Here is a 23,898-nt window from a genome sequence, read left to right on the forward strand (position 1 = left end):
GTTCTGACCATTGAGCTGGGCCAGTTGCTGTTCCCTTTTCCGAGCTGCAGATGCATGTTCTCTGAACCCTCCCGACAGCCCCGTGCGGTAGTTACATTCCCCACTGTATGGTTCAGAGAGGTTCACTCACTCACTCTGAGTCACAGAATCCACAAGTGGCTGAGCCTGGTGTCAAATGCTTCCCCAGATGATGACCTCTTTTGATTCTCAGTGCATGCTCTGCCTTTCAATCCAGCTGCACTTGACCAGTTTGACCCCAGAGACTCTGTCACTGAGGGGTTGCTATACAGATCAGAAAGCTACTAGCTCCGAACCCACTTCCTCTGAGAAGTCTTCCTTGATACCCCCAGTCATCTGTCCTGGGTGCTGCAGGAGCATTTCACCTCTGCTCCCTTGCAGAATCTTCATCTGGTCCAAGGCTAGTTTGGTGCCCACTGTCAGCCAAACCACATGCTTCATCAGAGTGGGGCTCACACCACCCTAATCTGGGCACCTGCCTTGGGGTCTGGCATGGGGACTGCCATTTAACATTCTCACTACACATTTGACAAATGTGTTGACATCTGCCACAGAACCACACATAACTGCTGCTTATCAGCTTATCATCACCAAACACGAGTCTGCCAAGGTCCATGCCTTGGACCCTGCTAGCTATACTTTTATGGGGGATTTAAGGGCATTTTCTATTGATAGATCAGTTTCATTTAACAGAGTCAAGTGGACTCAATTCTCCAGCCTTGCAGGCTGCTGCTTGTAATTCTCCTTCCCTAGGAATATACACATACGCAGGATTTGCAAAGGTTTGGTGGGGAGCAGACTTGGCTGTCAGATTGAGCAAAAACTAATAGCTTTGGTGAAATCGATGGCAGTTAGACAGGGTTCCTAAAGTTATATACAAAAGATCACTATTGAAAGGAATTTCCTCTTTTGAAAGGGCGGATGGATCAACCATTGGGGTAATGTCCAAATCAGACAAGGACTCAGAGCTGATACACAGCAAGGTCAAGGTAGGAGGAATCACTCTCAGTCCTTCCTGAACAGTTTGTCCAATCTACGTCCCACAAGAGATGGATTAAATTTCCTGTACAGAATCTCTGGAGCTTGTATATACTGAAGTAAATGTGACATTATCATAAATGAGCACCAGGCAAACAGTCAAAAGACACTGAGGGTCTATCCCAGCTTTGTCAATACCGTGCTGTGTGACTATCAGCAACTCACATGCCTTTTCTGGACCTTGGTCTCTCCATTTGTAAAATGAGGGTGATGGACAAAAGCCAAGGGCATTAGCATCTACAAGAGTCTTGTTAAAATTACAGAACCTTCAGGTATCCTGTGGAAATACTGAATCATTAGATCTGGGGTGAGATCTGGCATCTGCTTTCAACCAGCACCTTGGTGGGTTCTGATCCTGATGGGCCACTGGGCTGACTTTTTTTTTGCATTTGCTAGATTAGATGCTGTCGAAATGTTATCATACATTAGAATGAAAAAAACAGTCATGTCTACAGTCGCTGCAGTCTTTGTGTTGTTTATCACACAAAAACACACTGACTCACGATATCAGGGAAACATATCCCCTTGTTCAAACAGGCCAGATGAAAATTGATCTTGAAAGGCCAAATTCACATTCTGCACATTCAAATTTCTAATAGGAAAAAGGCCTGATTCTAACCGGGTGCAGATTGCTGCCTATGGTCCTCAACCACATTCCAAGTCTCACCAAGGCATGCACAGACCCACAGAGTCTGAGAGGCAGTCAGCATACTGAGTCTTGTCATAAGACACCCTAAAGCATACATCCAGGAAGGCAGCATAGCCACACCTGTGTGTGCTCACAATATCCGGGGGAGCTGACCCCCAAGTCTTCCTGCATCCTAGGAAATTGGCACTCCCACCAGTGGGAAAGTTTTTGGACAACCATTCAGGTAGTACCTTGGACAGCTCCTTGAGGCTCTGCTGCAGAGACCCTCAGGAACGGGCCATCCCATCTCACCACTCCAAGCCTCTCATTCTTTCCAGCAAGGTGCTTCCCCATAAAAGACAGAGCCTCCCGCGGGGCTGCTTTGGCTATTTGAGGAAAACAAAGAAGAGGCAGAAAGCGCAAGGACAGGCTGAGCTGGGAAAAACATCCACACTACTGGCCCCAAATGGTGCCACAGAAGACTTCCCTCTGGGGTTCCCTTTCTTCTACAATCACTGATCCTGGCACAAAACCAGAAACCTTTCACATACATTATCACAAAATCTTCAAAACAATGTCTTGTGGGAGTTAGTGTTCTCATTTTACAGATAATGGAACTGACACTCAGAGAGGTTAAGTGACTACCAAAGGTCACACAGCCATGGAGTGAGCTAAGCTTGGCCTCAAGCAGAGGTCTTTATCAGATCTCTCTACTATGCTGTTTGCTCTTTCCCTACATGGCCTGGGACTCTGGAGAAATCACAAATTATGGAGACAGTCGTGCCACTGACTGTTGGGGGTACCTCTGGCTGAGCAGATGTATCAGGAAATGAGGCTAAGGTGCTAAGGCAGGACTACATACTTGTCAGACTGCTAATGCACCCTGCTCCAGATGTGATCACACCAAAATTCCCAAACTAAGAAGCCCAAACCACAGGACTGAGATCTCTAATTGTGCCACTTACCAGCCAGGCGACTGTGGGCAGACTGCTTGGCTTACCCTGCCTCAGTTCCCCTTGCAAGATAGGGTTCAGATCACTGCACTGCTGACAAGGGGGAGTTTTGCGGCATGTTCCTGCAGGCATTCCAGGGATACCTTGTGTGTGACAGTGCCTTGGAGTGGCACAAAGCAGTGTACCTCTTCAGGGGCTTCTGGAAACCGGACTGGTAGAAGGACTGGGGTGGTGGGGCAGAAAGCCTCTCTTAGGGGACCTGCCAAGGCTCCTCAGATTTGTCTGCGGAGACACCCTGGGGCAGAGGAGGTTGGATGCCACCCCTGTGGGCTGGGGCCCAACAGGCTCCTTCCCTGTTTTATCTTCGGTTCAGAATAACACTGGGGAAAAAAAAAATCAGTGTTCCCTTATGTCTTTATGAACGTCTAGTGTTTGCCCCAACCCCAATCAGAAAAATGGGCAGGAGAAAGCGGGCAAGTTGTCTCTCATCCCTTTGGGGGACTGGCCTGAGGACCCTTCCTCCTCTCTTCCAAGGTCTTGGGCCAGTGGAGGCTGGATGATGCACCCAGGGCGAGCTGGCCGGCACCTCAGCTCTGTCAGGGGCCCTCCCTCCATGGCTGTGTATGCTCTTCTGGGGCCAGAGTGCAAGGTCTGAGCGGAATTATGGGAATAGAGAGGGTCTCATCTGCTGGGAAGAACCCCCTGCCTCTGCCCTGGGCTACTTGGGTTCCACAGGAGGTGAGCACAACCTACCGCAGCCTGGGGACCTCAAATGCCTCGGTCTCCCAAATTCTGCCCATGGCGTTATAATAATAAAATACCAGCAACATTTCCTGCCTACCAAGCACTTGTCCCACCCAGGCTTTACATTCACATTCATGATTTTTTCAGGTCCTCACGACAACCCTATGAGAAAGGTAGTTTCCCCCATTTTACAGACAAGAGAACTGAGGCTTAGAGAGGTAAAGGTGCTTACCTGAGGCCCCACAGCAAGTAAAGGGTAAATCTAGGATTAGAATCCAGGGGTGTCACTCGAAAGCTTCCTACCCTTCTTGCAGCGCGCCTCGCCTCTCCTCTCTTCTCTCCGGTGCCCTCCCCAGACAGAACGGTCCCGAGCCCGGGAGAGCAGCGGGCGCTCCGGCCACAGTGCCCTGTGGGAGGAGGCGAGGGTCTTGTGGTCTCCTGGGCGCTGTCCGGAGAGCCCCGTGTGGCCCTCGGGTGTCCCTGGGAGTTGGATCTCACTGCGACCCCGCCCCGACCCTTGACCTCCTGGAAGCAAGCCCAGCCCGCGGTGCACTGTCCGGCCCCGAATCCCAGCAGCGTGCGCCCCTCGCCCGTCTGGGGACGCGCCGCGAGCCCCAGAGCCTCTTTCGAGCAGGAGGCGCAACTTTCCTGGGTTCTGGGAGCCGGCGCTCTTACACCCCAATCCCGCCGGGACTGAAGAAGTAAAAGGAGCAGGCGGACCCGCCATTACCGCGGGAGCGCAGTGAGGATCCGCGCAAAGTTGGAAGCCAGGCAGCGGCCACGCTTCCCGGGAGCGGGGCCCTCCCAGCCTTGGGCCCCCCGCCGCGGGCGGCTGGCAGTGCCAAGTCCGCCATTACCGCGGGCTCGCAGCGGCCACACCTCGGGCGGGCCGGGCGCCGGGGCAAGAGGAAAGTTGAGGTCGGGCAGGTGCAGCCGGCCCCGGGGGCTGAAGGCCCCCCGCCGCGGGGAGCGAGCGCAGCCCAAGGGTCCGCCATTACCGCCCCCGCGGCTCGGAGCCCGGCGCGCGGCTGGAGGGACGCGGCTCCCCGCAAAGTTGGAGCCCTGCGGGCGCGCCGACCCCCGGGACGCAGCCCCCCGGCCTGGGGCCGTTCGCCGGGAGGAGAACCAGGCCGCCCGAACCAAGTTGGGACGCGCGGCCAAGCCAGCGCCTCCCGCGCGCACAGCGGCCTCGCGCGGGCGCCGGGAGCCCCGGGGCCAGGAAGGGGGCGCGGGACGGCGCGGCCGGGAACGCACCTGCCGCCCTGCCGGCGGCGCCGAGGCTGCCTCTCCGCGCTGCGCACCCGCCGGCCCGGCCGCGGGTCCGCTCGCCTGCCCGCCTCCTCCTCCCCCGCCTGCTCCTCCCCGGCGCCCGCGGCCGCCGCGCTCCCGACTCCGAATCTTCCGCCGGAGGGTCCGCCGCCCCGCGCGGCTGGAGGGCGCCAGTCGCACCCACTCACCTCCGGCGGGAGCCGCGCGCGTCCCTCCCCCTTTCCCTCGCTTTGTGCCGCTCCGATCCCTCCCCGCCCCCTCTCGCCGAGCCCCCACCCCTTCCGAGTCCCTCCCTTCCCTCCGCCCCGGCGAACCAAGTTCGGGCTGGAGGCTGCGGGCTTCCCCGCGCGCGCCCCTGGCTCACCCCGTCCGCCCCGCCGCCTGGCCGCCCCTCGGAGGGGCCGCGGCGCTAAGTAGCTCCTCGCCCAGCGGCTGGAAACGCGGCATAAATATGTAGGGACTGAGCCGTGAGCTCAGCGAGGGTCGTGAGGGGGAATTTATTTCTTAATGTCCCTCCTTTATCCCATCGTCGCTGAAACGAATTAGCGTGACGTCCAACCCGGCTGGTTTATGGGTGCGGGGAGGGAGACGTCGCAACCCTCATTAAAAGAGCCGCTCTGGGCTCCAAAGCATACATCTTTTATATAACCTAATTTCCATTTTTTTTTTCTTTCAGGAAACACACACGCACACACACACACCACGACAATTTCTGGGAGCCTAGAGGGGGCCGAATGTAGTTGTCACAGGGGCCGCTCTCTTTAGGCAGAGAAGGCCCCGCGCAGGCAGGGTTGGTCATTTCCATCCCTCCATCAGTGTTGGGATAGCATTCCTTCACGGGACACTGGGACGCACAGCCTCCCGCGCAGGACAGGGCTAGAAGACCCAGGAGCCCTCGGGAGGCTGCAGCCTGAGTTCTGGCCCTGGCTCTTGAGTGGGTAGACAGGGCAAGAGGCAGCCAGTTCTGGAAATGTTGCCATGCAGGGGTCTTCCCTGGAGCAAGCTCTAGGACTGGCAGCTGGGGAGGGAGAAGAAGGGAGGGGCTAAGCTCACCTGTGGCCTGGTGGACCTGCAGGTGGGAAGAGGACTAGGACTGGGCTGGGGGAGGGGAAGATGCAGAGAACTAAGCTTTCCTTGCTTGCTTAGGGGCCCTAACATATGGGTAACCATATAAACCCATCTCCAAAAGCTGTCTTTTCCTGGGCAGATTGCAAAGGATTTTGCATTTCACTGTCACTGCTGCTCACACGCTCTTGGGGAAATGGGAAAAATCAAGGAAAGAGGAGAATTCAGACACACACGCACTCAGCACCTGGCTCTGGGTGGCTTGATCTTCCCTCCCCTTCAGCCTTGCTAGGGGAGCAAGCCCACTCAGGCTCCAAGCTGTGCGGAGAAGAGGCAGAGGACTCCCCCCACCCCACCAGCCCTTTGTCGTTAATAAATGCTTTTCAGATCATCTCTCACATCAAGCATGGGGGAAGGAGGTGTGACCTTGGGGGCAAGAAGACGGGTGTGGGGGATGAGGGCAGGAAGGAATATAGAATAAGTTGGCAGGGGGGCTTGGAGGTCTGTGTTGTCTTCAACAAGCTGGAAGGAAGATAGAAGATATTCCTTCCTGCCTCCCCCTAACTGTGCCACATGGGACAAGTTCCAAAGCCTCAGTTTCCCCAATGGTGAAGTGGACTTGTGGTCATTGTAAATATGAGTGCCATGAAATGATGCTGGCGAAGCTCTTGGCATATTGCCTGGCATAGTAAATGCTCAGTAAACAGTAGCCAAAAATAATAATGATGAGACTAAGAACAGTGATATAAAGTCTTCCTGGGCGTCCCAGGGAAGCAAGGCTGGAGCTCAGTCGTTCCAGCCTGAGCCAAGTGTCCCCTGCCTGAATCATTTCAAAGTTGAGCACTGGGTTTAGTGGTGTCAGACTCAGAACACTGCGCCCCTCAATTACCATGGCAACTGGGGAAAATCAGGAAGCCAGGGGAGGGGAACCTGCTGTTCCACTGGGCTGGCCATTCACCTGCTCAAAACAGCTATGGCACCGGCCCTTGCACAGGTTGGGGCCAGGAGAGGCCCAGGTGGGGGCACCTCCTCTGGCCTGGGTTTGGGGAGAGGGGGACAGGAACCCTACTCCCTCAGTTCTGTCCTCACCACCAGGTGTCCCGGTGCCATCACGAGCACAGCATGGTAAGGTGGCTCTCAAGACAGACATTCCGGAAGACAGGGCCTCTGAGCCTAGGGTAGGAGCCAGTCATTGTGAGGGGTCCTGTGTGTGGGCACGAGAGAGATCCGGAAGGAGAGAGGCAGAGAGAGAAAGAGAGAGGCAGAGAAAATCAGCAATAGAGAGGCAGAGAGACAGACACTGAGGCTGCTCTTCCCTTACTCTGGTTGTTCCCTTTGGCTTGGGGACTAGTTGTAGTGATTGTAGAATAATCACTAACTCATGTTGAGCACTGATCATTTTGCTGGTCCTGAACTAAGCGTTTTGCAGGGAGAGCTCACTGAATCATCATACCAATTCTAAGAGGTCATTCCTTTCCTTACTCTCATTTTACAGAAGGGAAAGCAGAGGTTCTGAGAGGTGCAGTGACCGGCTCTAGGTCGCCCAGTTTATTAGTGGTCAAAGCAGCTATTAGACCTCGTTCCCACTGACCACAAAGTGGGGCTCCTCCTGTCTCCCTACTGCCGCCTTGTGGAGAAAAGGGGAGAGTGAGGTTGAGAGCTGTCTTCCAGGATAGCAGGGGGAGTGCCTGGTACAGGGTGACCCTTCCCTCACTTCTGTTGGGCACTGACCCCAGAGGGCTTCAACAACTGGCGCTAAAATACCTGGGACTCATAGCCATATGGTGGCCCTGGGACCATGCCAAGTGATGGTCCCCGGAAGCTCCTGGGGCATGGTACCCTCTGAAGTCTTCCCTGCTTCGAGGCTGCTGGGCATTCATTCTAACCACCAGGACCCCTTGGTGTTCAGGGGGAGATGCCACCCTCCTCCCAGACTCCTGGAGGATCCAAGTAGCTGAGACATCCAGGGGTCAGCACAGAGTGAGCTGTCCACAAATGGTCATCTTGGTAGAGTTATTCTTGGGTCTTCTCTTGGGTCCACACCTTCCAGCCCTGGTGGGTGGTGGGTGGGTAAAAGGCCTCTCCCAGACGGAGACAGGTCCCCTCTCCTGCCTCTCGCTAACCAAACCCACCCAGCGGCTTAGAGGTGAGCCCTGGGGGAGCAGAGTGCACTGGTGGACCCAGGGGGAGGAGAGGGAAGGAGGAGGTTGGCCGATGTGGCTGCCTCTGAGGGGGTAATACATTATCCAGGGCTAATGAAAACATAATTATCTTCTTTTGGCTGCAGAGAGGGGCTAATTTAATAGGCTGCGATCGAAAGGCATCTGCCGAATTCACCCAGCAGTGAAAACACTTGAGCAGGGTGGGGGGAGGGGCTGGTAGAGTGCGGCTGGCCGGCCGTGCAGCTGTGTCAAAGTGGCAGCTCCCCCCGTGGGAAGAAATGGGGGTACAGAAGCAGCAGAGCAGCCCAGCATCTGGCAGGTGTCCTGTGAACAGAGAGACTGGGGCTACTTCCTTACTATGTGGTCTTCGGCCAGTCCTTTGCCTCTCTGAGCCTCCGCTTTCTCATCTGTAAAATGGGTTTAATCCTGCCTCCCTCCCCTTGACTGGGAGGAATAGATGAGAAATGTGAGAATTTTCTGAGTTCAACAAGCCTTTCCCCCTTCTGCTGCTTTGCTGGGCCAGTTGTACTTAGCTTTCCGGTCTTAGCATACACATTCCTTGTTTGCAGGGGCCCCTGCTCTGAGTTCCCATGCCTCCCTTTTCATAACACAGCCTGCTTTAGGGTATTTACTCATTGAAGGCTGGACTGTGAAGAGCTCTCCAAGCGTGGGGCACATCCATCTCATTTGTTCCCCCAAAGCGAGTGCTTCTCAAAGCACGTTCCCTGGACCAGAGGCTTCAGCATCCTCCTGGAACTTACTAGAAATGTAGTGTATTGGGTCTTGCCCCAGACCTGCAGAACCAGACACTCAGGTTGGGGCCCAACGTCTGTGCTTTACACAAGCTCTTCCTGAGATCCTCACTTGCACTCACATTTGAGAACTTCTGCTCCAACCAAAACCTAATTATTGTTTGCTGAGTAAATGAATGAAGAGCATACTGGGGCCCAGCTATGTAAGAACAATAACCCCCTTATTAGCCATCAAGTGTATATCAAATCCTGCCTCTCTCCACTGCTCACTCCTCCACCTGCAAGTCTGCCCCTTGGTCTGCCTCTGTCCTGAGTGGAAGGCCCACAGTGGGTGTTGAAGGACCCAGGGAGTGCCTCCTCTGTGTCCCCTCATTGCACATAGATCTCTCTCAAGGAGTTCCCCACCCCCTTCTACCCCACCCAGGGCCTCTGATTCTGGCAAAGAATTCAGCTTTCAACTCTGCCCCTGGATGCTCAGCAGGGGAGTCGCTCAGGCACACTTATGAGGAATAGTGCCCATGGTCAGCCTTGCAGTTAGAGTGAGAGGGACAGCACCCTGGGAGTGCTCACAGAGGTGCTGTCCCCAACCCTGAGGTTTTCCAGGTGGGAGGCCAACGAGGTTCAGTGATTCATCCAAGGGCAATAACCTGCCAGTGGCCAATCAGATCCCTGTCCTGGCTTCTAGCTCAAAACACTGGTTCTGAGGCCCCTAAGAGGGGTGGATCACCAAAGCAGCCTGGGGCATCTAGTGGATGGCAGGCCAGCAGGGCAGGGAAGCAGGAAACAGGGTTGTCTGGGAAGGGAGGGAGTGCCACAGTCCCTGTGCATATGGGACTCACTCATGGCTGCTGAGTGGTCAGTCCCCCTTCATCCCCAGCACACACCACCCTGCAGACATTCATAGGACTTTGGCAGGGAAGAAAAGAGGAGGAGCCCTTTAAGGCTTAAAAAGGCAGCCTGGGCATAAGAAGCACTAGATCTGAAGCTGGAACATCTGGCTTCCAGACCTGGCTCTGCCACTAATGGACTGTGTGAAGAAGCCGTGTCATTGAATACCAAGTATCTGCAAGCTGAGGATGAGGACAGAGTCCAGCTCACTAGCTCAGAGAGGCAAAGGACTGGCCCAAGACCACATATTAAGAAAGTAGCCCAGGTCTGTCTTGGACAAACCCCTTGGCACCTCTGTGTATCAGAAGATGATCTTAACCAGAGGATGGCCAGCTTCACAGAGTTACATGTAAAATCAAGTGCAAGTTGTTATTCCGGGGGTAGAAGATGTGTAGCATTCAGTGGCTTTTTGAAGGAGTCTGAGACCTGGAAAAGGTAGAGCAGCTGACCCAGTTGGTCTCTCAAGGCTTTTTAATAGGCAAAAAGGGAGCAACTTCCTGTCTGAGAAATCTGCTGGTAGGTTTACAGGCTCTCTACCCAGGACGTTCTGTGGATAGGCAGTTCCCTGAAAAACCGACAGATGGCGCTAAACTTTCACTGTAGCTTTTGTGTTTTCCTGAGACCCATCAGGGAGGTCCAGCTTGTGTTTACTTAGCTTTAGGGACCTCAGGGTCTGGGTCCCCGCTATACTGAGCAAGCTTGAGTGGCATGAGAGTGCTGGGCTGCCCCGGTGACTTTCTTTATCTTCTGGTTGTTACCCTGTCTTGCAGGATATGTACACAGAGGAGGCATCAAAAAGGATGTGAGAGGGTGGGGGCTTTAGGGTGTGGGGGAGAGGGAGGGGAGGGTCTTGAGCATCAGAGAAGACCAGTCGAAAAATAGAAAGGAGCCCTAGGTTTGCTGTTCATACCTCCCATTGAGTAATTTCAATCTCCCCTGCAACTCTAATATGGGACTCCCTACCTGGGCTCCCCCATTTCAACTCAAGGCACCGTATTTCAGAATCCTCTCAACCTGGAGTGTCTAATGGCTTGTCACACTGGGGTGTGTGAAGGGCCAAACAAAGTATTTGCATCTTGAAGGCAGTGGCAGGGAGAAGCTCCCAGGGAACAGATGAAGTGGTCTGGGTCTGAGACACCAGGGAGTAGTGGGGTCTGTGGCTAAGTGGAGTGACTACCCTACCTGAAGGTATTTAAATTCAAATGTTTTCAAAGCAATGTTCCACCAAATTAAGCCATTTTGGCCACAAGTGTGAGAACTTGGACCAAGGAAATGGATTTCAGCACCTATGAGTGAAGGTGTTTGAGTACAAAGAAGGTCTTCGTAAGACCATAAAGCAGTGGTCCTCAAACTGCCAGATACATAAGGATTGTCTGAGGAGAATACCAGTTCCTGGACCATACCTGCAGAGATTTTGAATTTATAAGTCTCAAATGGGACCCAAAAGACTGTATTTTTAGCAATTTCTGAAGAGGAAACTGTGGCATGTGGTCTTTTGGCACCAAGTTGGCTACTCTGTGCCAGTAAGGCCACCCCAGTGAGCTGTGTGCTCATCCTCAGCTTGCAGATGTTTGGTGTTCAGTGACACAGCTTCTCAGCAACAATGACACACCCTCCCCACATCAATCTCTTACGGCTCTACTCCTGCGCAGCACCCCACAGATGTGCACAGGAAAGATGACACGCCTGGGCCTATTTCTAAGAGTTAGGAAAATTCTGAGGCCAGTTCCTGGCAGAGGGTAATGGGGAGCTGGTAGAGAGGGACACAGGAAAATTCCAGCTTGGCATTTCAGAAAGCTACCCAGACCAGGGTCAGGGTATTTAACTTCACATCTGCCTCTGTCCTCCATCCGTCTGTGACCTTGGGCAAGGCCCCTCCCCTTTCTGGGCTGGTTTCCCCATCTATAAATTAAGGGAGTTGGACTAGAGCACAGCTTCTCCTCTGCTCTACAACCCATTGGGGTTCTGTAGCAGTGTCTTGGGGGCTCCTTTTAGGGCAGTTGGAGGTGGGAGGCTGGGAAGGGATGCCATGGACCCCCTAGTGTCTGCCTCCATTCAGAGGTGATCTGTTTTTAATCTCTGTGTCTGGCTTCCTCATTTAGCCTTCATTTGAAAAATAAACTGAGCAGTGACTGGTCTGGGAGCTCTCTGTGGCATCTTCTGTTGTCCACTGAACCATTTATGGACCCCTCTTTTTTGGTGGGCCATGAACCAGGCTCTGTACCAGGGGCTGGGGCAACTGAGCCCCGCAGGCAGGATTGCTGGCTCCTGGAGCCCGCTGGCCGATGAGAAGTCAGACAAGCTCACAGTCCATGAGCAGTGACAACTCACGCTGCTAACATGCTGACACTTTACAGTCTATACTGTCCCAAACCCCAGGAAGGGATCCTGCTGGCCTTACTCTGACTTTCAAAGCCTTAATGAGAGAACCCACTTTCCTCTCCACATCTTGACAGGCAGAGCTCCATTAGCTTCATATGTTTGGGCATTTGATTTATTCAGTCTGACATACAAGCAAACTGTCTCCTGCTCTTCTCTAATTGTGTGGAAGATAGGAGTGTGCAAGGATATGGTGTGATTTAAAGTTTCAGAGTCAGTCCTGGGTTTGCCACCTCCCAGCTGTGTGTCCTTAGGCAACTTAATTACCCTTTCTGAGCCTCAACTTTCTCATCTGTCAAAACTGGGGATGGTGATAGTCCCTACCTCCTAGGGTTCTGTTGATTAAATGAGATAATGCATGGGAAGCCCTCAGCACAGTGCTTGGCAAACAGTACATGTCCAACCAATGGTAGGCCCTCCTCCTGTTATCATTGTTATTAATTTGTGTGTTTTGAGATTAGAAGCTCTTTGAGGGGTATGGGCCATGTCTGAATCCATTTTTGATGTTCTCCAATATACCGAGGAGTTGGCAGGCACATCCCAGGGAATCAATAACTAAATTCAGTTGCATGGAGTAATCAGGATAGCGTGTAACAGAGTTCCTCAGTGTGGTCCTGGCACCACCATTGGCATCACCTGGGAACTAGTTAGAAATACAGATTTTTCTGTACCCACCCCAGACCTACTAAATCAACAGCTGTGGAGTGGTGTCTGGCAATTTGGGTTTCAACTGGCCTCCGAGTGATTCTGATGCATCTTCAAGTTTGAGAATCACTTTCCTACACCAGTGGTTTTCAAACTTGTTTTAGCTAGGGCAATATTTCTAAAAATTTCCAAATGGAATTGTATACATAAGCCAATATCTTAAATAGGTGAAAGGGGAGCTATTGAGGAATCATAAGAGAGGGGGCAAGACCCCTGCAGGCCCTACCGCCCTCCAGGCATCTCTTGGAGCACTTATGGGCTCCAGGAACATAAAAAGCATTGCTTTGTCATTTTTAATTCTCCTACCCTTCTACCCACTCATCCATCCATCCACCCATCCATCCACCAACCCAACCATCTATACCTGTTAGGTGACCATGGGTCACTTGCATTTCTGCACCTCTTGCCAGCAGAAGCACCAACTGCCTTTTTTTTCCAGACTGTCTTTTCAAGATGTTTGTGTAACAGCTTTGGAAGATAGAAATCTTCCAAAGTAGCTCCCTTCACAGCAACAGGCAAGTATGCTCACTGTCATATATAACAAAGACACCGACTACCTCCAGAGCACAGGGTGGGTTTGCTTGCTACCCATTTATAAAAGATTTGGGTTCCCTAAGTTCAGGATGCCTCTCCTCTAATCAAACCAGTGATGCCTGATCCTCTTTGTGCCGCCTTGTGGGAACTGGGACTTGGGGAACTGGAATGAACGCTGATACTCTGGTTATTACTATGGCTGTGAGTAACAAAATCCTGTGTTTCTGACCAGGAATCTCATGTCTTTTGCCAGCATCCATAAAACTGGGGCACCATTGTGTGTTGGCTCCTTCCTGGCATGTAAAAGAAACTGAAGATACTGGCCCAGCCTCAGGGAGCTTGCAGTTGGGTTATCAAGGCACAGCACAGAGACCCCCTGAGCACCCTAGCTATGCTGTAAGGTGGGGAGTGGGAGCTCTGGGGCAATGTGAGAAATATGGCCAGAGGTCACAGCAGGGTGTTCAGAGGAGGCCATATCTGAGGGGTCCACAGGGAAGGGTCCGGCCTCTCCGGCCTCCTCACTGGGTGTGATATCAGAGTTCTGTCCCTGCATTCTCCTGTGCTGATCCGTTTCCTCTGTATTTACTGACTCTGCTTCTCATCTGACCTGGTGCCCATTGAGGCAGGGTCCCTGTGTCTTCATCTCTTAGGTCCCAGCACTCTATCCAGTGTTTGGTGCCCAGAAGGTGTTTAATAAAGGTTTTCTGACAGGAGGTCTTTTAGGTAATATTAACGATGACGATAAGAAGTATGATGACAGTAACCACTTGGATAAACACTTAGTAGCATGTAGCACTTACCATATGGCAGGTCCTTTCTACACATTAGCTCTCACCCACTTGATAGAGGCCCAGCCTGAAGACTGGCTTCAGGGTCTATGCAATTAAATACTACACGATGGCTGCTGACGTTGAGGAGAAAGTGCGTAGAGGATGCAGTTTGGGGTATAGAAGGGTGTGGTAGCACCTGACAATAAGCTAAGCATCACTTCTTCAAAATCTCCATGGTTATCATTTCCTGAGCACTGACTATGGGCCATGTTAGTCCTCCTGAATCTTCATAGCCACCCCGCAACTTGGGTACTACTGGCCAGTTTGGGGAGGAAATCACGGCACAGAGAGGTAGAATTACCTGCTCAAGGACACACAGCTAAGCAGTGGCAGCTCCAGAATTTGAACCCAGGTCTATTGGACTTCAAAGCCCACCAATCTTAAGGGGAATTCTAGCTGAGGTGAAGCCCTGGAGGGTTGGAGTGACCTCAGGGAAAAGGGGCCCACCGACTGGACTTTGGGACAAGGTTGGCCTGACCCAGACCTGGAGCTGAAGAGAAGACAGAGAGAGAAAGAGGGTGAATGAGACAAACAGGGGCCCTTCCTGAACTTTCCATCCCAGTGTCAATGTCACTGTTGTATCCCACTAGCTGATGTGACGAAAGAGGGAGCTTGTGAGCACCAAAGCCAGACAAGACTAGGCCAAATCCAGGTTCTGCCTCTTGCTGTGTGACCTTGGGCGAGTTACCTAACCTCTGTGAGCCCTAGAATCTACCTGCCTTTCCGAAGCTTTGAAAATCACATTAACAAACAGCTACAGGCACCTGGTATGTAGTAGGTATTCAACCAATGTCCATTCATTCATTGATTGATTCATTCACTAAATATTTACAGTGGCACCTTCTGGCAGTGCCCCACCCACATCCCCTGGGCACCTCCCATCAATCCCACACATGCTGGTCCAACTTCTAGCTGGCAGCCCATGTGGCTCTTCTGCAGAAGCCATGTTGGGGAATCAGCATACGTCCTTGGGAGAGGCTTCAACAATGCCTGGCAGGGGGATAACTGAGGAGTGTGGTCTGCGCCGGCTCCAGGGCTCCCCGGCAGGATTCAGCCCCTGCGGCCCACAGTGGTGACTTGCCTGATAATACATCTTTTTATGGCTTCTTTTCTCCCCTCGCCTCCCCCGTCTCCTCTTAGTATTTACTAGGATCACCTCCTTGTAGAAATTCCTTCTACTCCAACCTTCTTTTCTAGGTCTGCTTCCAGGGGGTCCCGAACTAAAACCAAATTAAGACATTGACTAAACTATGGGCCACTCACCGGACCCCATCCTGTGCCTAGGTTAATGGTTAACCAGACAGCCTCCTCTGGGTAGTCAGGTCATCAGAGGAAACAGGCAGTGAAGGGTTACCTGCAGTCAATATCTGAGACCCCTCTTCTCTGCTTAGAGCACACCCAGTTCTTTCTAAAATTGTAATTACTTTTCTTTGGCCACTCAATGAATAAGTATTTTGAGGCCAGAATCCACATCTTACTGTTCATAGTTTTTTCCCCTGTGAAATGCCTGGCCCTGTGCTTTGCATTCACTCATATGACCAGTACTCAGTGAGCACCCCCTGTATGTTCTACACTTTGGGAACACAGCGGTGAGCAAAGCAGAGCCAGTCCTGACCCTCATGGAGCTGACATGCTGGTTGGGGAAGCTGACCGTAAGACAGGAAAGGGTGTAAGTAATAAATAAATCCACATGTAAACAAATAATCTAATGTCAAATAGTGATAAATATGATGACAAAAGCAGCAGAGCAAGGGGACCGAGAGGGGACTGAACGAACTGGTGGGAGCTGTAGGTACTGTGGCAGGGAAGGCCTCTTGAAAGAGGTTCATACAGAGGGCTGGTGAATTCAGGAAGCAAAGTCTGTAGTTATCCAGCCAACGAATAATACCACAGGTAGGGATAACACTAATATAAAAAAAAGACTTTTTCAAGTATTTCAAGGGCCACCAACCCCTCTCTGAGTTGATGGCCCAGGAAAGGTATTAGTGACTTCATTCAGAAATTTGCTAAGTCCCAGGGCACTCAGTTCTGAGGCCAATTAACACCCCCAAAAGACAGCCTTGATATTTGATCAATACTAGTAGGAGAGTTGCCAGAATCAATGAGGGGCTGTCTGAGGTCTTGGGAAGTCACATGGTGCTGGAAAAACAAGGTCTGGAGCAGATTCTACAGTAAGTCTCATGCCCAAGGAGTCGTTACGGCCGGCGGCAGCTAATACTTACTGCCTCTTTACTCTGCTCTCGGCACCATGCTAGGGGCATTATAAGGGCCACAGTGTTTAAGACTCACAGAGACCCTTAGGCAGCTGCTAATATAACTCCATTTTCCAGGGGAGGAAACAGAGGCTCAGAGAAGGTTAAGTAACCTGCTCAAGGTCACACAATGACAATGCAGTGTTTTGGGTGATGATGGGAGGCGGTGGTAGGAGCAGAGAGGAGGCATGCCTACCCAGCCTGGGGCAAAGGAACTCTTATCCAAGGGTGTTCTTCCAAGCTGAGGTCTGGAGAAGATTGGTGTTGGCCTAGGGAGGGTGGGCGGGGAGATTCCAGAAACATGCAAAGACCTGGAAGTGATGGCACATTCAGGTTGTATTTTGCTGAATGGAATTAACCCCTCACCTAATTTTGCATGTCTCCGGGTTTAGCTGGATGGAGGTCACATTGCTGGAGGTATGGTTTGATTCTGGGCTGTAACCTGCTTCTCAGAAATGCTGTGTCGGTGGGGGGCAACTTCTGGGTGATTCTAGGTGATTGCCTGTTCTTCCTTCAGGTGGCAAGGTTACCCCTGTGCCCATCTCCCCGTGCCAACAGAATGGAAGACCCCTGGGGTCAGTGACTGGGTCCCATCATTTTGGCAGGTAAAGGGGTATTCATGTCACTTCACAGGATTGGTCTGGGGAGGCAACAGTTATGGTGGGTTAGGGTGACTCTAGCCTCTGACAACTTTGCCAGCACATGCTGCCCCTGCTGTTCACATCCAGGGCATCTCCTCCCCTCATCTAAGGCTGCAGCTTCCCACCCAGGCTCGCCGATGGGGTTCTGAACTGTGCTTAACAGCGTGAGCAACCGTCATATGTATAGAGTCTCAAAGGCTCTGACTGTGCCCCCAGCTCCCAAATTGCCAGATATAACCCGTTCTTTCCTTCTCCACCACCACTCCCCCATCCGAGCGCCATCTTCCTTACCTGGGACACTGCACTGGCCCCAACAGGCTTGCCTGCCCCCTGCAATCTGGTCTCCCCACCCAAGTCAGAGACACCTTTCCAAAATGCAAATCTGCCCAGGCCGCCTCCTGAGCTTGAAGCCCTTTAGAGTCTCCAGTGCCCTCTGGATAAAGCCCTAAGTCTTCGGCATTCCTTGGCTCATTTACTCTTCCAACCCACAAATGTTCACTGAGCACCAGTGGATGACCCTTCTGAGGTCTGACGAGGCATTAGCTTCTCAGCTGACTTGGTTTTATGGCAGCAGTGAGTCTCAGGAGGCCATCCTTTGTTTCTGTGGGCCCAGCATTTGCATTCCTTTTTCTGGGAAGTGCACCTCAGTTTTCTTTGGGGAGCTTCCCTGCCCCTTCACATGTGGTCCTGGGGCTCTGGTTCCTGCTCCCGAAGCTCAGTTCTTGGCTTTTTCTCATAATCTCAGAGATACCCTGAATCCCTCCAATACAGTCTTCATTTTCCTGGAGGTTTGCCAGAGTTCAGGTTATGGTGCTTGAAACAAAGAAACCTTAATGGATGGGGCTGCCTCTCGTCTGCCAGCCTGAAAGAGGCACAGGCTGGCTGCCAGCCGTTTGACCCCCCAGATTCACTCAGTGGGCTTCCTCACCTCAGTTGGGTTGCAAGCAGGCTGACCCAATCAGCAGAGGCCCTTGCCTCTGGCTTCCCGCTGGAGCAGCCAATGGAAAGCAGCGGCAGGACAATGGGGGGTCGAAGAGCACTGACACTGGGTTTATCCCCTCCTTGGTCCTTCCCAGTGGGCTGGAGGGGCAGTGGCCACGTCTCTCTGTTAGAGGCAGTTGTTTCCACACAGTTCAGCTTCCAGATTCTGCTGGCTGCTGAAGCCTTCTTCTTGCTCTATAAGCATCCCCGGGGGCCTGGGGCCTGCACTGACCCTGGCCGTTTCCCTTTATCTGAACAGACCTTTGTAAACAGACTCTGCATTAATCTACCCTTGATTTTTCACTTGGAGTGTGCATCCCATTCTTGCCAGGGCTGACTGATACAGGGAGGTGCCTGCCACGATCTGTGCCAACTTAGGATCCAGAGGAAGTGTGAAGCAGTGGTGAGCCTCCCAGGGTCCTGGCATGGGGGAGGGGGATAGAAGGTCTGGGAGAAGACAAAGAGAAGTCTCCCAAAGTATGCCTAAGTAGGAGTGCCAAAAAGAGACCCAGCTAGAAACCTAAGTGTCCATCAGTAGATGAATGGATAAAGAAGAGGTGGTACATATTCACAACAGAATATGACTCAACCATAAGAAGAAAACAAATCCTACCATTTGCAACAACATGGATGGAGCTACAGGATATTATGCTCAGTGAAATAAGCCAGGCAGAGAAAGACAAGTACCAAATGATTTCACTCATTTGTGGAGTATAACAACAAGGCAAAACTGAAGGAACAAACAGCAGCAGACTCACAGACTCTAAGAAGGAACTGGCAGTTACCAAAGGGGAGGGGTGGGGGACAGTGGGAGAAGGGGATCGAGGGGTATTATGATTGGCACACATGATGTAGGGGGGGATCATGGGGAAGACAGTGTAGCACAGAGAAGACAAGTAGTGACTCTGTGGCATCTTTCTATGCTGATGGACAGTGACTTCAATGGGGCATGGGGGGGACTTGATAATATGGGTGACTGTAGTAACCACAATGTTTTTCATGTGAAACCTTCATAAGAGTGTATATCAGTGATACCTTAATTAAAAAAAAGAGGGACACAGCTAGAAATAGCTCTGAGTTATAGGTCCACCACTACCTACTATGACCTTGGGAAAAAATGACTTCCTATCTCTAAACCTCATCTCATCAGTAAAATGGGAATTATAATAGACTCTACTGCATCAAATTGTGCCGGGGGGAGGTCAATAACATCATGTTATTCAATCATTCATTCGTCTACTCACTCAACACTTGTGTATTGAGCCCCTACTATGTGCCTGGCAATGCGCTAGGTGCTGGGGACATAGCTGTAAAGAAAACAGGTTCTTCTCTTGCCCTCCAGGAATTTACAACATATGCAGGGAAAAGGACATAGACCAGGAGCCACACAAATAAGTATCCAATTATTCAGCGTGAAAAGTCGTCTTGTGCGGGGTGCTGTTTGGACTGAAGAGTCCTCTCTGAGGAAAGCAAAGGTTTGAGCTGAGTCTTGTAGGATGAAGACGGTCAGCCAGGCAGGAAAGGTGAGCCAAGTATAGAAAGAGAACATGTCAAGGATTGGGGTAGTGGTTGGAGGAAGCATAAGCGATGGGGGAGCAGAGGATGAGGTCGGGGGACCCAGCTGATGAGAGCTCTGGCTGGCTCAGTGAGGGGGGTGTGTTTTGTTCGGAGAGTCAGGAGTGACATGGATGGTCTGATTTATGGTCTGAAGGACCATATGGGTCCCTGAGTCACCACTTGGATCCTTAATTAGTCTTTATTTGACCTAAGGATACATTTCTATTCTACTGAACCTTAGAGATTGCAGGTCTGCTGTAGGACCTAGTGATGGATTTGGCAGCTGTGGATGTGTGAGAAGGAGGTTAGAACAACTTCTGGGTTTTAGTTGGAGAAACTGTGGGGATGAAATTGATGTTTTCTGAGCTGGGGAAGATGTGAGAGTTGTTTTCTCTTTGCGGGAGTCAACAGTTGAGTTTAGAACACGAATCTTTTGTGTGGTCTGGGAGACATTTCAATGGAGATGTCAAGTAGGAAGTTAGATATGAGGATTCAAAAGAGGTCTGAGCAGGTGATTTGTTGTCTTGCAGACAGTGTTTGAAGTGCACAGTAGGTATTCAATAAACATTCTCTGATTCAGAATGTAAATAATTTCTTCCTCTCTTCTACTCAATTGTTGGGCACAAATCATCCAAAAGTGGTTTAAGAGTCCCTCCCAACCCAACGGCAAGCGGAAGAACCATCCATTCCTTGCTCTGCACTTCATACCCGTTGAAGAGGCTGTCTGAGCTCACAGGAGCCTGAGAATCGAGCCATTCAGGGGCTGAATGAAGGTAATTCTGACGGCACATAAAACTGCCTTCCTGCTGCGTTGGGTAAAACACTCACTCATCTCTGAAGTGATGAAAACCACTCGAATCTCTGACTTTTATTCCCTCAAGTGGCTTCACCTAATGGGCTGGGGCAGAGTGTGAAAACGGCAAGGCTGGGCACCACTTGCTTCTGGATGCGGTCTTATCTCTTCCTGGGCTACAGGTCTTTATTCTATGGCGGTTTTAGAGGGGCTGCTGCAGACGGAAGGGCTTCTGGGCAGGCTTGGGAGGCAACTTAAATAGGAAGACACCCTTAGCAAAGCTGACATTTTCACCCAATGGCCTCTACTCCCAGAGAAGCAAAGTCAAGTGCCTGCAGGGGATGGCCAGCTAATGACTCAGAAAAATGGCTCACATGGGGATCTTGGAGGACTGGAGCTCACAGGTCCTGTTTAAATGTGGCTCCAGGTGACCACTGCCATGCGGAAGTTAGGTTCAGTACCACGAGGTCTTTTGTCTTCTCAAGAGAACCTCAGATGCAGATATACAGAACCTTCCGAGTTTTAAATGCTGACAGCTAATTACATTTAAAACGTGCTCTGTGGGCCAAAGAACACGTGCATGGCACGTATGATGTCTGGGCTTGAAACCAGCGTGAGCCCTTAGGGAGTTATGGAGTGTACATGTGCCTCCTTCCTGAAAAACTGCCCGAGGGGGGGGGAATATGTAACCATTTTGGAATGGTTATGGAACCAACGTACATTTGTTGACTCAGCTACATAAATTGTGAACCATAATTTATGGTTCTTTTTATCCCCCTTTGATGAAGTAAACATTTAAATGTTTTCCAGAGGTGAGAAAAAAAAGTAAAAATAAATTGGGACTGAGAGTGAGCTAGACTTTGAGCGTGGGGCCGTGTGTCATGTTCACTGCTGACTCCTCAGGCCTGAGAGGTGCACAAAAGGAGTGTATGAAAAGGAATAGGCAGATAGAGGCAGACACAGCCACAGACCCAGAACCACGTGTGCATGTTTCAGGGTGTGGACCCCTCAGGGGCCCAGTTGTTCCCCAAGCCCACATTTTAGTTCTGCTATATTTAAGTTATTGTCTAAAGAGGACACCTATAGGATACTGGTGCCGTACATGATGGTCCCACTGAGGAACCTGAACTTGGCTTTGTCAAAGTCTGTGTAACTGACCTAGAATTCTCTTTTCCCTTCTTCTCTCCCTACTAGAATCCTCTCAAGCCTTTAATCTGTAGCTCTAGACTTCTCTACGAAGCTGTCACTGACCCCCAAACAATAACACCAGCCACATTCCCATTTAATGAGCAGCTATTATGTGCCACACACTGTTCCAGGTGTCAGTAATGAACTTTGTTAACTTTTCAGTCATCTTCCCTCTCATACAGCCTACTCCCTTGGTCTTAGCCATGAATATGACTAAGGCCTGGCCAACCATAGTACCTCATATCCTCCCCCAAAGTGATTGGTCTGAAGAATGAGCATGTGACCCAAGCAGCACCAATCAGGGCCCTTCCCTGGAGTGGATAAACTGTTACTGTGTGAAGGCAGCTCTCTCTCTCTCTCTCTGCCAGATCCACTAGGCTGAGGCGTTGGGTGGCATTCTTCATGCCATTTGGAAAAGGCTTATCTGTAGGAGGAGAGCCTGAGGTTCCCAATGCAAAAGAAGAAGAGAAGAAGAGATGGAGGGGATGCAATACATTCCTTTTTCTGTCTGTCTGGAGCTGGGTTTCTGTCACTTACAATGAAAAGACCCATGATCTAGATCTAGCCAAACAGAGGTTACACTGACTTGCAGTTGTTATCAGGGGGTCACAGCCTTCCACCCCAGGGCCTTTGCACGAACTTTTCTAAATATGGGAATACCTTCCCACCTTTCTTTCCCTGGCTAAACCTTACATATTCTTCAGATCTCAGTTGAGACATCTCTTCCTCCAAGAGGCCTTTCTTACCTCCTGAGACTGGGTCAAGTGCCCCCCTCTGTTTCTGAGGCCCCTCTGCTCACCTCTAACCTGATCCCTCTGCTCCCTGGCTGCTTGTCTGTCTCCGTGTCATGTTTGCAACTGGCTGGCTTTCCAAGGCCTAACAGAGTCCCAGGAAGGAGTTTGGAATGAACTCCTTCTCTCCTTTCACCTCTGCCTCGGTCCCCTGCCACTATCTCTCAGGGCCCTGAGAATTTTAAAGAGAGTGGCTGGTTCTCCACAAGGTAGAGAATGAGAGGCTCTGGGCAGGGCCCCCTATCCGCCAGAGCTCTAACCTACCACAGTGCCAGAAATGCCACCATTAGCAAGTCAGTGTCTAAGGTAGGCATTGCCCCCTTCTGGGGGATCCTCAAGTAGAGACCCCAAATTAACTATGTGATACTTCTGGTGTCAGGGAAGTGTCCCATGGGACAAAAGATGCAGAAAGAGGTATGTGCATGTGTCCACACTGCAGTTCTTGCAAGGGTCACAAACTCAGACTTGTCAATGGCACCACCAAGGGGCCAGGTCAGAGACTGCTCATAGGAGGCTGTGTGGGACAGTGGTTACCTCCTCTGGCTGTGGTGTCTGGCCTCCTGGGTTTGAATCTTGTCTGTACTGTTTCCCAGCTGGGTGCACTGGACCAAGTCATTTAACTTATTGGTGCCTCAGTTTCCCCCTCTGTGAGATGGTCTTGACAAGAGGAAATATTAACTTTCGGGATCAGGATGTGCTGTGAGACCAGTGAAGCATTTGGGCTTTGGGAGGAGCTTGACAAACCTTGGTATTTACTGTTATTCCCCTTTAAATTGAAGTGGGAATTATTCTGTTTGTCCAGTCCCAGCTCTGCTGTTAACTCTCTGGGCGGCCCTGAGCAAGGCCCTTGCTGTCGTTGGGCCTCCCCAGCTGTCCTCAGCTTCTCCTACCCTGGGTAGGCGGGCTTTGCCAAGCGGCTGGGAAGCAGCTGGTGCACTGCCTGGACTGAGCCTGCCCTTTCGGGGGGATTAGAAGCCCGGCCAGGTGGGAAGTGTGCCCCCGTGCCAGCCTACAATGCTCCATGCATGTTTGATGTGTGAAGGTTGAACCACAGACTTCAAAACCTTCCTTCGAGGACTCCAAAGGACCTTTGGCAAGATAAGAACAACAACATCTAGCATTTGTTGAGCACTTGCCATGAGCCAGGCAATGTTCTAAGTGCCCTGCAGTCATGCCAGTTCTTTGAACTGCAAACAGTAGCTGGTCTGGTGCAGCCTCTGCCTATCAAGTGTTCCCCATGTGCCAGGCACAGTCCAGAACACTCCACACCAGTGATTCCTGGCAGAGGCAACACTGACCCCCAGGGGACACTTGGCAATGTCTGGAGATGTTTTTGGTCTTCACGACTGGAGATGGAGGGCTACCGGCATCTAGTGAATTGAGGTCAAAGACGGTGCTAAACGCTCTGCAGAGCACAGGACGGCCCCTTACCACAAAGAATTATTCAGACCGATGTATCAACATTGTCAAGGTTGAGAGACCCTGTTCTGAATCTGCTATTTCCTCTTTCATCCTTCTAGTGGCCTTGTGACGGAGGGTCGCAGAGGAGCAAACAGAAGCTCAGAGAGGGTCATGTGAGTGCCCAGTGGAGCCAGGACATGACCCCCGGTTGATCTGATGCCAAACCCTGTGATCCTTTGGCCCCCACTCTGGGACACAGACTCAGAGGGGAGAGTGGAGGTGGCTGCACACAGCCCTGTCTGAGGGTCACTGGAGGGGCAGGGCAGGGC

At 51.5% G+C, this 23,898-nt stretch overlaps 1 protein-coding gene across 8 annotated transcripts in view; it reads right to left on the minus strand.

Moving 5' to 3' along the window:
* The window catches only part of NOS1 (nitric oxide synthase 1), a 155,717-nt gene that overhangs the window by 92,350 nt on the left and 39,469 nt on the right, over positions 1-23,898 (minus strand). The window contains exons 1-2 of one of the 8 annotated variants that reach the window (XM_036993486.2): positions 4,636-4,698; positions 3,614-3,788 (exon numbers count right to left, since the gene is read on the minus strand). The exons of 4 other annotated variants lie outside the window; for them this stretch is intronic. The gene's annotated coding sequence lies outside the window, so the exon portion shown is untranslated. Of the gene's footprint in view, positions 1-3,613; positions 3,789-4,635; positions 4,763-4,838; positions 4,893-5,014; positions 5,134-23,898 lie in introns of those variants that run through there. 3 more of the 8 variants (XM_036993490.2, XM_036993489.2, XM_036993487.2) reach the window with 3 other exon arrangements.

This window comes from Manis javanica, chromosome 15, assembly GCF_040802235.1.
Source record: "Manis javanica isolate MJ-LG chromosome 15, MJ_LKY, whole genome shotgun sequence".
NCBI lineage: Eukaryota > Metazoa > Chordata > Mammalia > Pholidota > Manidae > Manis > Manis javanica.